Source organism: Branchiostoma belcheri, unplaced genomic scaffold (genome assembly GCF_001625305.1).
Source record: "Branchiostoma belcheri isolate BF01 breed outbred unplaced genomic scaffold, Haploidv18h27 scaffold4, whole genome shotgun sequence".
NCBI classification, from domain to species: domain Eukaryota; kingdom Metazoa; phylum Chordata; class Leptocardii; order Amphioxiformes; family Branchiostomatidae; genus Branchiostoma; species Branchiostoma belcheri.
The window spans coordinates 7,142,735-7,155,759 of record NW_017804020.1 but is presented as its reverse complement, the minus strand read 5'-3'; the positions used below and the strand labels follow the sequence as shown (position 1 = coordinate 7,155,759).

General features: G+C 40.1%; 1 protein-coding gene across 1 annotated transcript in view; it reads right to left on the bottom strand.

Annotated features, from left to right (window-relative positions):
• LOC109477089 overlaps nt 1-13,025 on the bottom strand; it is a 185,930-nt gene that overhangs the window by 38,683 nt on the left and 134,222 nt on the right. The gene's annotated exons all lie outside the window — the stretch shown is intronic.

Sequence of the window (13,025 nt, the reverse complement as noted above, 5' to 3'; positions counted from 1 at the left end):
ACACACACACACACACACACACACACACACACACAAACACACACATAAACACACACAGACACACACACACACACACAACAACACACAACACACAACACTTCAAAATCCTGGCTACGGGCATGCCTTTAGCAGCATCTACGGCAAAATAATCATAATGGTCTGAGTGAATTAATCGCAAAACAAGAATATGAATGTCGCACAAATATCACCTATAGCATTATTAGGAAAAACTAGCATCAACATTGGAATATACAAGTATTGCGGTGTACGATGTATGTTTAGATTCAACTAGTTTGTTGTTGCAAGAATCACAATCACACAGAATATATACAACATCAACAACTCTGGTGCCGTCAATTTTCACTTAAGGTCCTTCAAGTGCTCTCTAATAAAATGCAATTGTTAATATTGTAGTATTATATTTTAACTACATTAACGAATCAGTTACTCAGCGCAATGAGAATAGTTTTTTAGGAAAAAGGTTATTAAAGAACCGTCTGTAGCATATCAACTGATAGAACATGGATATTATGCCAACTTGCCACTCCAAGCAGCCGGTGAGTGCCAGACGGTGAGGTAGTGTGAATACGGAGCATTAAACGAATAACGATGTCTGTCACATCAGGACTAATATGACCAGCAGCTAGCTTCAGTGTACAGTACGAACACCTAGCTTCAGTGTACAGTGAACCAGTAACACCTAGCTTCAGTGAACAGTGAACCAGTAACACATAGTTTCAGTGCACAGTGAACCAGTAATACCTAGCTTCAGTGCACAGTGAACCAGTAACACCTAGCGTCAGTGCACAGTGAACCAGTAATATCTAGCTTCAGTGCACAGTGCCTAGTTGGGACACGTAGCTGTACAGTGGTAACACATAGCGTGTACAGCAGACCAGTACCAACGTGCACAGTGAAGCAGCAGTGCACAGTGAACCAGTAAACCTAGCTTCAGTGTACAGTGAACCAGTAACACATAGCTTCAGTGCACAGTAACTAGTAACACCTATAGCTTCCGTGCACAGTGAACCAGTAACACCTAGCGTTACTCAACCAACCTAGCTTGAACCAGTAACCAGTAACACCTAGCTTCAGTGCACAGTGAACCAGTAACACCTAGCTTCAGTGCACAGTGAACCAGTAACACCTAGCTTCCGTGCACAGTAAACCAGTAACACCTAGCATCAGTGTACAGTGAACCAGTAACACCTAGCTTCAGTGACCAGTAACACCTAGCTTCAGTGTACGTGAACAAGTAACACCTTGCTTCAGTGCACAGTGAACAAGTAACACTTAGCTTCGTGCACAGTGAACCAGTAACACCTAGCAGACTAGAGTGAACCAGTAACACTAGCTTCAGTGCACAGTGAACCAGTAACACCTAGCTTCAGTGCACATAACCAGTAACACCTAACATGGTCAGCGAAACGTCGACCTTTGTTGAGGATGTGAATAAAGAACTTTCTATTCAATCATTTAATAACCTGATGAAACTATTCACGGACTTGGTGTAAGAGTAAAGTAATGGACAGGGCGTTATAATGCGTTGCATTTAAGTCTATATTGTAAACGTACCTGCTCAGATTCGTACCTTTGAAATTTTCACATAATTTCAATCTCAGCGTTTAAAAATTAACATGAGTGTCATAGATAACTAACTTCAATCATTCGATATAGCAATACATCACTCCTGAATGCATCGGCATGGATTTTCGTCCCCCCACCCCTGAGAAAAATCGTCCATACTACGTAATCGTACATAGCAGCTGCCAAAACAATATAAGAAATGATACTTACACCCAAATCAATTGCAACGAAAAAAGAAGAGAATATGGAGAAATGAAAATGAAGAGTCTATTACTAGCCATATCATACTCTGTGTGTTTAGACATTTGTTCAAAATTCATGACCACTCAAATTTTATAATGAAGCCACCTTTTTTTGCCAAACTCTCAAAAGACAGTGATTTATTTACTTTGGCGGCAACGAAATCGGCCTCTCGGTCTGCTGTAAGCAATCAAAAGTACGTTTTGTTGCTTCCTTTGAACATTTATTATGCATTGTATATCTCAGTCTATATACACCGTATGAAAGAATTGCGAAGGGCCATGGAAGACCAAGTGTATGGAGGCGATGGAGAACTAAGTAAGTATAACTAAGTAAGTACGCAAAGTTATGTTAAACTCCGTGCTAACTGGTAAGAATCCCATAACATCAGCTACCTGTTATAGGATTACATGTTATAGAACATCCTAATTTTAACATTACGTTTTACGTTACTACAGCAACACCCAAACATTGCATGAGGAAATCGTAACGCATACCTGTCAAAAGTGATGATAGATGACTCCCAAATTCAAGGTCTTGATGGAAATGTACTGGCCATCAATGTCAGGGTGTAAAGACAGTGCCATCCGGTACTTTGTCATTCCAATACAATAGCAAAGTAGTGTCATGTCCACACGAGGCATTTTAAATTGCGTGACAAGTGAGGAATTGACAAAAGTGCACTTTGCTTGTCAAACTGTTTGTTATCTAAGTGCGTGTTATGAAACGTTTACCATTTACATCTACCACTTTGCAAAATTGTCCTTCAAAACAAAATATCATGGTTTCAATTATGTGTTTAATATTTCATGTGGCAAATGTGTAGCCATTTGCAAAATCACGCTTGCGATTTCGTTGCTCACATAGATGAATAACATGAATATGAAATATTTCACAATACAGCATTTGGGTATATGTCTATCTAATAGATTTATTTTATTCTTACATGGCTTCTGATTGTCATCGCCAAGTTTTCCTGTCTTCATATTCAGGCTTTTTCATCGTTTGTTATGTTTTTCAATCGCGTAAATAACTGTGCCCCATTCCATTATCTTGCAATCTCAGATAAAAGTGCATGCGTAATTTGTCAAATTGACTTAACATTTGCCATATAAAATATTCAATGTATGTAATGGAATGCACTTTATACAGGCCAATTCTAGACCAATTTCTATTGATCTCTCATAGGAAGCTTTTCTATGATGCGTTGAGGCAAAAAAACAATGACGAGAACTGTGGGACGATACGGAAGTGGCAACGGAAGAAAACAGAACTAAACATTTTAAAGTTAAACTTTTGGTCCAACTCAAAAAAATCTCTCACCTAGAGCTTTCGACCAGTCACTCTGGTCTTCCGCAGTAGACTGACCCAGTGAAGCTTGTCACGTCGCTTCTAAACATTGTTATCTCTTTTGTTCTATTTTGCAATGTGTCCGTCCTTTTCACTCCATATGTCACTGGGTGGAAAATTGATGATGTGTTTCCAACATTTTTATATTTCTTTGTGTCACATATGTATCATAATCTGTATTTTCTACATATTGGATTTTTTTGCTAATTTATGATCACATCATGTGTAAGTGGTAGCGTTGAAATAAGTCTCAGATACTTGAGTACGCTACCACTTTGTGTTGTACTATGTTATACTGTGTGAACAATAAAAAAAACATTGTTACATTGAATGCTTAAGTATGTAAACCACAATTGTACGCCAAAAAGCAGTTACTCAAGCACCTGGATATGATTTTGGAAACGGCCAGAAGTTTCAGGTAGAATCCACTACCTTTCGTCGGTGACACTAAGAGACTGCAGGAGAACTGCACGAACTATTGATTGATATGCAAATAAGTTAAGACGAATTTTTTGAAAGCCCAAAAGGAAACAGAAGTTAGACAAGGATAATGCAAATTAGTGAAAGAAGCTCCTGTTGTTTCAGAACAGGAGCTTAAGTGTTTTCTGTCCTTGGGGCCAGGAGCACCAAATCGCAAGTGCCTGGATGTCTAACCTTCACCGACGCAAACAACAATTTTATGTTGCTTAGTACAATTACGCTGCAGTTTTGGATAGTTTCGTCAGTAAACGTTTCAAAACACGCACTTAGTCTTAGACATTAAAATACTTGGACAGGGAAAGTGCTACAGTTTGAAGTTCAAGGTTAGCTTCTCACGCAATTCAAATTGCCCTGACGTGCGTTGAAAATTAATATTTTGTTATTGTGGACTGATAAAAGACCAAATGTTCCTGAGTTTAGTACAGTCTCGTATAAATCACACCCACACTGGTTCCACTCAATGGACGGCGTGCTGTGCAGAATGTGGTGACACGTTGGCTTACTTCCAAACAAGGTGTGACAATGTTTATTTTCTATCTATGGTTCTGTAACTTTTTGTTGCTTCAGTGCCACTGTTGATTCTTTAAATTACATGTATACTGATTTGTAAACGTTGTCCATTTCTAGTTCTACAATTGAAATTAGCAGCCTCCAGTTTAATTCCGGACTTATTCCATATCTCAGCAACTTTACATCTAGATGGGCTAATATTTAAAACTATAGGTAAAAATGATGTAAGAAATATGTATACGTAGCAGCCATCGAGGACTACTTGGGGAATAACCCATTTTTTCAGAATTTTACATAATCTGGCTCCTGTTCCCAGATTTCAGCAGAAATCTGGCTGCAGTTTCAGAATTAGGTCCTCTATCGCTGCTACATGGGCATATTTCTTATTTCATTTTACCTATAGTTTACGACATAAGTCCATCAAGATGTAAGGTTGTTGGGATATGGAAATTAGTCCAGAATTCAACGGGAGGCTGTTAATGACGCTTTCGTACTGACAACTCGATGGATTTTATAAAACAACTGAACCTTCATTTGCACTTCGATTGCGTTAGAGATGGTGATTTTAATGCCTCAAGATTCTGTTTGCGTATTTCTGGTGGGGTATTTAGACTCCGCGGTACATCTAAGCAATTATATACTGACAGCATCTATTTGGTCCAATGTCTATTCTATCCATTAGAATAGATATTTATTAGAATTGTTTTTTTTTTCACAATGCGTTTTACAATACTAACGTTAAATACTATGGCATCTTGCAGGGGTACATCTGAGCAATTATATACATATACAGACAGCATCTATTTGGTCCAATGTCTATTCTATCCATTAGAATAGATATTTATTAGAATAATTTTTTCACAATGTGTTTTACAATATTAACGTTAAATACTATGGCATCTTGCGGTTTGTCCCAGTAGTTTTCAACCGCTTCCTAGTCTACAGATGCATATATGGAAGCTATCTTCGTCGTATAAGATTCATAAGATTCGATGTAAGCTTAATACGACTTCATAAAACCACTGCATGGCACAGAACAGTTAGCAACGCAAGAAATGTTTCTACAGAATACAAAATATTATAATTATAAGAAAAGACGTGTGCCTGTGGGGCCCCCTCTGAAACAGTACCACACTACTTGTTACATTGCCCTCTCCACACTGAGCCACGCAACACCCTTGCCTCCACTGTCGAACACCTTACTCAACATCACCTAACCACATCTGTTCTGCTCCAGGGTTCTCCAGCTCATAACTTTGACACAAATACAAAACTCACAGAAGCACTCCACACGTTCATTGCCCAATCAACAAGATTCTGTGCCTCTTCCAGCTGAGCCACACTAAACATTCAATTGCTGTACAGTCATAACATTGATTTTCATTGCAGGTGTAATTTATTAGATAATGTTATTTGTGTATATATCTTGTTCTAACTATTTATTGTTGTTTTTCTATGTCATATGTCCAGGTATGTGTTTGGTGTGCACGCTATCAGCATGCTTGCTGCCTAGTGTACACTTTGTATTGTCATGTTACAATTCTGAATGAATAAATATTATAATTACTTCCCGAAATAACAGGACCAAAGAGGCATGAAGACTGTGACTGTGTCAGCTATATTGTTTCTGTTGAGCGGGTTTCATATTGAACAAACCGTGACACAAACCGTGACACCGACACCATGTAAGTATACATAGAACATAACTGTAATTTTACAAGTGCTTTATTTAGGTCATGTTGATTTGATTATATGAATTGTCGTCCGTCGCCTGCCCCCAAATGTTTTGACCATACTGTAAATTGTACAAACTTACTTAAAGAAATCGTACAAAGCAGCTGCAAATATATGCGTTACATTGAGCAAATATATGCCGTAAATTGCAAAAATATTGGAAAACGATTCTATTGTTGATACTTATGTCATAGAATTCCAGACGAAATTCCAGGAAAAGAAATAAAGTTTGAAGAAATCAAAATTAATAGTCTATTATTCTCTTTGTGTTAAGTCATTTGTTCAACCCCCATCACCACGTAGATTTCATGATGAAGACAACTTTTTTTGCCAAACTTTTAATCGCATGCTCGCATCAGTTTTGGGGCTCCCGGAGGATGTCATTCATATAATCAAATCAACATGACCTTAGTTTTGTTTATCCATTCGAGATTGAAGATAAATCCATCGTGTATAAAAGTTAACTCCAGAAGAGTAATAGAAGGTTGAATAAGAACTTCTATATGTCTATCTGATCATGAATCACATCTTTCTAGCGCTTCGTAGCTATAGGAACCCATACTATATTTCATGTCTACGTCAATTTTAGTCATATACTCATATTGCTTTTATCTGGTACATAACCAGAGTCCCCTATATACACCTAGAGGGGAAGAACGTTTTTTAATGTAGCAAGATAGAAAATGCTCCAACATATATTGTAACAGTTGTGGCAATGAGGAAACTCTAATATGTCATAATATTTCTCCGTGCTTTAGGCCCTGAACCTGGTACCGTTAAAATTACTGGGGACTATCTCAGAATCGTCGGAACTGCCGAGGAGCCAGTACTCGTCGAAGCTACCCTCGACCCTCCCTACAGCTGCTACCAGGGAGTGACGTACTCCTGGCATTGCCGCCAGAATGTCACCAACTCTTTGGTTAGTTCTACCCCTGCTCCCATTGGTCAGTACAGTCCCTCGTCACGTGACAGCAGCGGCAATAACGTGTACACAAACGCCTGTAGTGACGTCAACTTTCAGGAACTTTCTGGAGCAGGAAGCGCCATTCGCCTCAACCAATCAACGATGGATCCAGGAGCGATCTACGTCATCAAAGTGAACGTAACTGTTGGGACGGCCTCGGTGAGCTTTGCGCAGGAACTGCACGTCATTGGCGGAGGCCCACTGCCTGTGTTTTCAATTAGGTACGTCATGAACAAACATGTTCCAGATGTTCTTGCCACAAATTGTAAACTTTATTGCATGTTCATTCCCCGGGGGGATAAATGCATGGATGTGCAAAGTACAATGTACTAGAGAGTACTACAACAATAGTAATAAAGAAAGGCTAACATCAGGTCTAAGGTATACAATGCTAAAAAAGAAATATATATATAAAGTGGTATCGATCTAAGTTCTAATGGCTTCTTCTCTCTTTTTGAAACATTTTGAAATATACGTACATACTTCATTGATGGCGTCTATTCTTGTGCATGACATGATGTATTTAAAAGTGTCTTCCTTTGATAATGTTTTACATTTTTGTCGAGCTTAATTGAACTGAACAGTGATTTACGTTCGTTATCATATAATATACAGTCAAGCATAAAATGCGATTCATCTTCAATACAAGAAATATAGTACATGTACCTAATATTCTGTGAGAATGAATCAGAATAAGGTAATTACGTATCAACTGTTGTTGCCCAAAACAAATATCTACCACGAAAAGTTTGACCATTCTATATCTCAATCTTTTAATTCATTGATGATTAATAATCCCTTTAGTAAATTCTTATATTTGACAATAGCCAGAAACAAATATCAATCATAAATACCCACATAGTTTGTTTATCATCCATCCATCCATCCATCCATCCATCCATCCATCCATCCATTCATCCAACCATCCATTCGTTGATAATTATATAATTATAATCTTTTGACCATCTCAGATGCAGGGACAATTGTCTGAACATTCTGAAAGTGACGAAAGAGTTTAAGGCGGAAGTCCACTGTTCAGCTGTCTGTGGCAGGGATGACTGGGATTACCGCTGGCAACTGTTCGAAGAGAACGTTGAAACCGGAGATGTTACAGAGATTCCTAACTTAGCTGTGTTGCTAGATGAAGGTAGGCCTGGCAGACAGTTAGAGTTTAAATGTATCTAATGCAATTTCAGGGCGGCGGAACAAAAGCAAATATTCCCGATGAGGAAATCTGTCTGATATTGACATTTACTACCATTTCATACTACATTTTTGGCATTGTTTCATATTTTTAAGAAACGTTTAAAAAACGTTTAAAAAACGTTTGAAATAGCCCCCAAACAAGCTACATGTCTTTATCTTTTGGGTACCGCACATACTAGCTAGAACCATGCAGCCTACGATACAAAACAAGGGCAACCATTTCCCATCAGCAACATCACATTTTTGCCGCACAGAAATTAGTATGCGCTGGGATGGGGTTTGTTCGCATTACTAATTATAGAATGACCAGAAAATTAAAGTCGAAAATCAGGTTTTGTCGCCCCGAATTGCATTGGATGGCTTTAAAAGACAGTTTATGGCTGTTTTTTAATTTCGCTATCTGCTCTCTTTATTCCATTTAGTATGATGAGACCACCACATTGAAAACAAGGCAACGGTTAATCTTAAGATATTCATTAATACAGCATATCAGTAATCCCCAAAGTATGCTTACTTCAACTATCGAGATGTTCGAGACTTTCTTGTCTTGAGAAGGCCTCTACGACCACGGTCTTTGTAAGAATATGGTCATAATCATCTTAGGGTACATGTTTCAGACCATAAATGGGCTGTTCAATTGGTGCATGATAAATACAGAAGGGAAAAAATAGTGAAACGAATCAACATTTGTTTAGAAATGTGCATATGTTCCACTAGACATTTTAATACTCTTTGCGATCAATTAATTTTAGTACGACTGAAGCATTGCAATACTGCTAAACTGTAATCTTCTTGTATCAATTTTATAACTAGCTATCATCTTAACCAAACAAGCACTCGTTGTGATTCTATCGTGGTTGTTTGACATTGAATATATGCGCTCACGTGGTGGCTTTCTTCGGTGGTTATAGCAACTGACAAGGCTTTATCACACCATATTCACCTCGGGGCGGGTCATTAACGCTATTATCATATAACTTACACGATGACCTATCCAAACTGATGCAGTAAGTGACACAATGTACATTGTACACCCGTACACCCGAGGTCATTGGAACACAACTCAAGTTATTTTTTTTATTTTTTAGAACTAGAGCCATGTTCTATTGGGTCACCTGAGGTCATATGCGGGTGATTATTGGGTTGTTTAATGTATGGATTGGGATGAATAAATACCCGATTTTGACTCTATTTGTGATATAACGGCGTCATAAGGAATGTGGAATGGAGCCTTCTGATTGGTCAACGTCACCCGGCTATATGATAATGATTGTTATAAACAACTGCGTTACAGATATCGATGACGATAGCCTCAAAGTAGACGACAACATATTGGAACCGGGGAAAAAGTACAGGTTTCGTGTGACGGGGACAGCTGAGGAAGATGGCTCAATCTGGAGCTTCACGGAATACCATGTCCTTTCCACTCCGATATACAACGTGAACTGTTCCGTTATACCCAAAACAGGTATGTACAATACTTCTACTTCTACTTCTATGTAATACTGGTCAAAACCCCTCACTGGGGCATCACGACCAGGGTGCTGGGTGCACGGCTAAGTGCGGCCGGTGGGGTGATGGTGCTGAAAAGAAAAACACAAAAACAACAAAGTGCAAAAACCGAAATTGTGCTTATACTCTATTTACATGGCCGCACTTGAAGTCCTGGTTACATCTGGGGGCAGGGATGGCCCAGGTACTGGGCCAGCCCAAGCTTAAAGCTATCTACTGTTGTCGCTGTGACTATGTGGGATGGTAAAGTATTCCAATCCATGACTGTTCTTGGTATGAGACTTGCTCTGTAAGTTTCTGTCTTACATGTGAATGTGGTGTAGCGTAGGGGATGACCCCTTGTAGGGTTTGTGTTTCTACTAGTGTAATTGTGTATGGAGATGGATACTCTTGACCACACTTTTAATTTGATGTAATTATATTAGTAAGGCCATAGTAAGTAATTTTTATGGATGACATCAGCGCGCGCCTTAATTTCCGCGTAATTTTGAAAAAAAAAATTGTTGCCCTCTGACAGTGCACTAGTGGAAAGATGACTGTTGCCATGGCGGAACATGGCAGATAAATATGATCGAAGAGAGGAGACAAGACAAGGCTATGATTTCATGACATTACCTGAAACCTTAAACGTCTAACCGTTTCCAAAATCATCCAGTTGCTTGAGTAACTGCAGTTTTTTGGCGTATCTTATTACCTGGATGTCTAACATACGACATCGACTTACATACAAATATATACGATTAGGCTCGCCCCTGAGGTGTCGCCAATATTACTACCATATGCATCATATTTATTTTTACCTCCATGGAAAATGGAGGTATTGTTTTTGGCGCGTCTGTGTGTGTGTGTGTGTGTATGTGTGTGTGTGTTTCCGCACATTTGTAGTCAGCATAACTTCAGAAAGCCTTTATGGATTGTGATGATATTTGGTATGCTGGTAGGTCTTAGGAAGCCAAAGGTCAAGGTCAAATATGGGCCTCCTGGTGGCTGACCTTGATACTGCAGCAGAACTTCCGGATTTGTATCTTTTTGCAAAGCAGGGAAAACAGATGTGCAGGCAGCGCGGTTTGATTAATGAGGTTCTCCCTCTGGAATAGGCTACATGTACAGTTGACCCCTGAGTTGACCATATCTATTACAGCCTGACCTATTTCAGACCAAAGGTGCTAGGTGTGTATTAGCAGAAAAGCTGGGGTGTGTTTGAAAATAAAAACCTGTGTTATTTTGTTCTGTACTGTAGTGTACTGTGTAAAAACATTTACAAAAACTCATATATTTAATGAGGTATGAGATCTCCGAATTCTTGTTTTAGGTTTTGCAGCTGATGCAGGATTCACTATCGCAGCCGAAGTGCCAGTGGAGGTGTCGTCGGAAGAGGACATAGACTACAGTTTCTTCAGTTCGAACACTTTGCTCACAACGCAACGGGAGTCTGTAGCAGGACCCTATCGTTTGGAGAGTGGTGTCATTGACAGTCATTTTGCAGTGACCATCAAAGTCCAGGCAGTTGGAGACAAAGGCTTCTTCTCTGAATGTTACGTGAACGCTTCGGTGAGTGATCCGTTTGTGTCAGCTTTACCTGCCATCCCCTCAAGAAATTAGGTTTGCATTTCACATGAACAGAGGGTATTGTAATAGAACACAATACACACACAGGGCGAATTACAATAATCTGAACAAGGGAAATCGTAGATTTCAAACCTCCGGGTTTTTTTGTGTTCTATTGGTTTAGGTTATTTGTTTGTGTGTAGTATGAAAGTTATGTGCGTAATATGTTTGTATGTGTTTGATGGCTACTGACGGTTGGTTCGGTATGGACGTGTCTCACAGTCTGACAGCCTGCACCGTCACCCGCGCCATTACCCCCGCCGTCATCCCGCGCCGTCATTGCTGCGCCGTCACCCAAAATTTTTATCGGAACCAGACACCCCTCTGTTTGACCCCTTTTGAATGCTAAGACCCAAAACTGCAACCGCCCCATTTCTTAACAACATGGTAATTACCATTTTCAGCATGGCGGGGGTGTCCGGAGCACTTAAAAACCTTTTATTTCGACGCCCATAAACACATATGCAATTAAACAAAAACGTTCTGCATCATCTGCAGCCCAATAGCAATACGTATACCGAACCACAGACAAATCCGATCGCGAGAAACAGCTGCTGACAGAAATGTTTCGAACCATAGTAAAACCTCCTCGCGGAAGGATATCTCCTTCCCCGGAGGTAATAAAGTTAGTCTATCGTGGTTGGGGCGAGTTTTCTTCGGGGCTGCGGAAGCTCTTCCCCGCCCGCCCGAGGTTCGCCCGGTAAGTTTTTTTACGGCGGGAGATGGATTAGGCCCACCATGATTCGTGAAAGACAGCCTGCTCCAACCACGATAGACTGGATATACCAGGTTAGGGCCACAACTGACCAAAGCTCATCTTCAGTACACAACCCTGCATACCAGCAAACATAACAACATAGTATCACTTCTAGAGAACTACCCAGCATCGAAAACAAGACCAGTAATTCAAGTACTTTTCAACAAAACAAAAACAAAGTACCCCCTCCCCCTCGGCTGCGAAATGCCAACAATTAGTAAGATATGCTAAGAAAAAGACAGATTACAGTTGAGTTGGGTGCTCTTATCAATTTCCCTGGATACCTAACTAGTATCGGACCGTTAGCCGTTTTCCTTCGGCAGCCAAGAACCCTTCGCCCGCCTTTCTAAATTACCGCTACGGGGGAGTTGAGCCCGAGGGGTTTGTCCGGCCCTATTACTACCGTTTGTAGGGCCAGCCAAACTCCCCCGGGCTAGACTCCCCCGTAGCGGTAATTTACATCAGAAGAGCTCTTGCGGCCCGGAAAACGAGTTCTGGCTTCCAGGAAATTATCAATGGGCATTCAAACTTATCCCACAGGTGTTGCCTCCGCCCAAGCCCCCACTAAATCTGTGGCAAGATACTCTAACTCTGGCTTATGAAGCGGAGGTGGAGATAGATCAGGGAGACGCGGCGACTGCTGCAACTTTAGCCGTGAACATCGTGGATCTTCTGGACCAGGTCCTGGCAGGGGTAAGTAGTGGTTATCATGTGTCATTACTAAAGAATTACTTCAAGAAAAATGAATTCTTTATCTCTCCTTTCAACCATAATGTAGTATGTAATATTTAAGGGTTAATGACCCGCCCCGAGGTGAATATGGTGTGATAAAGCCTTGTCAGTTGCTATAACCACCGAATAAAGCCACCAAGTGAGCGCAGCTTTCCGGAAAAACAGACTCACAGAAACGTACAGCGTATGGATATTAATGATAGTATCTTTAGACGTGGTGACAGCACACTCTTTCAACTTATATAATGACGCCACCAACACAGGGGACAACACAATACTCATTTTCACCTGCGCTAAGTGAGAAAAGTAGTGAAAAGTGCCTTTTCCAAGGGCACAAGATCGGTG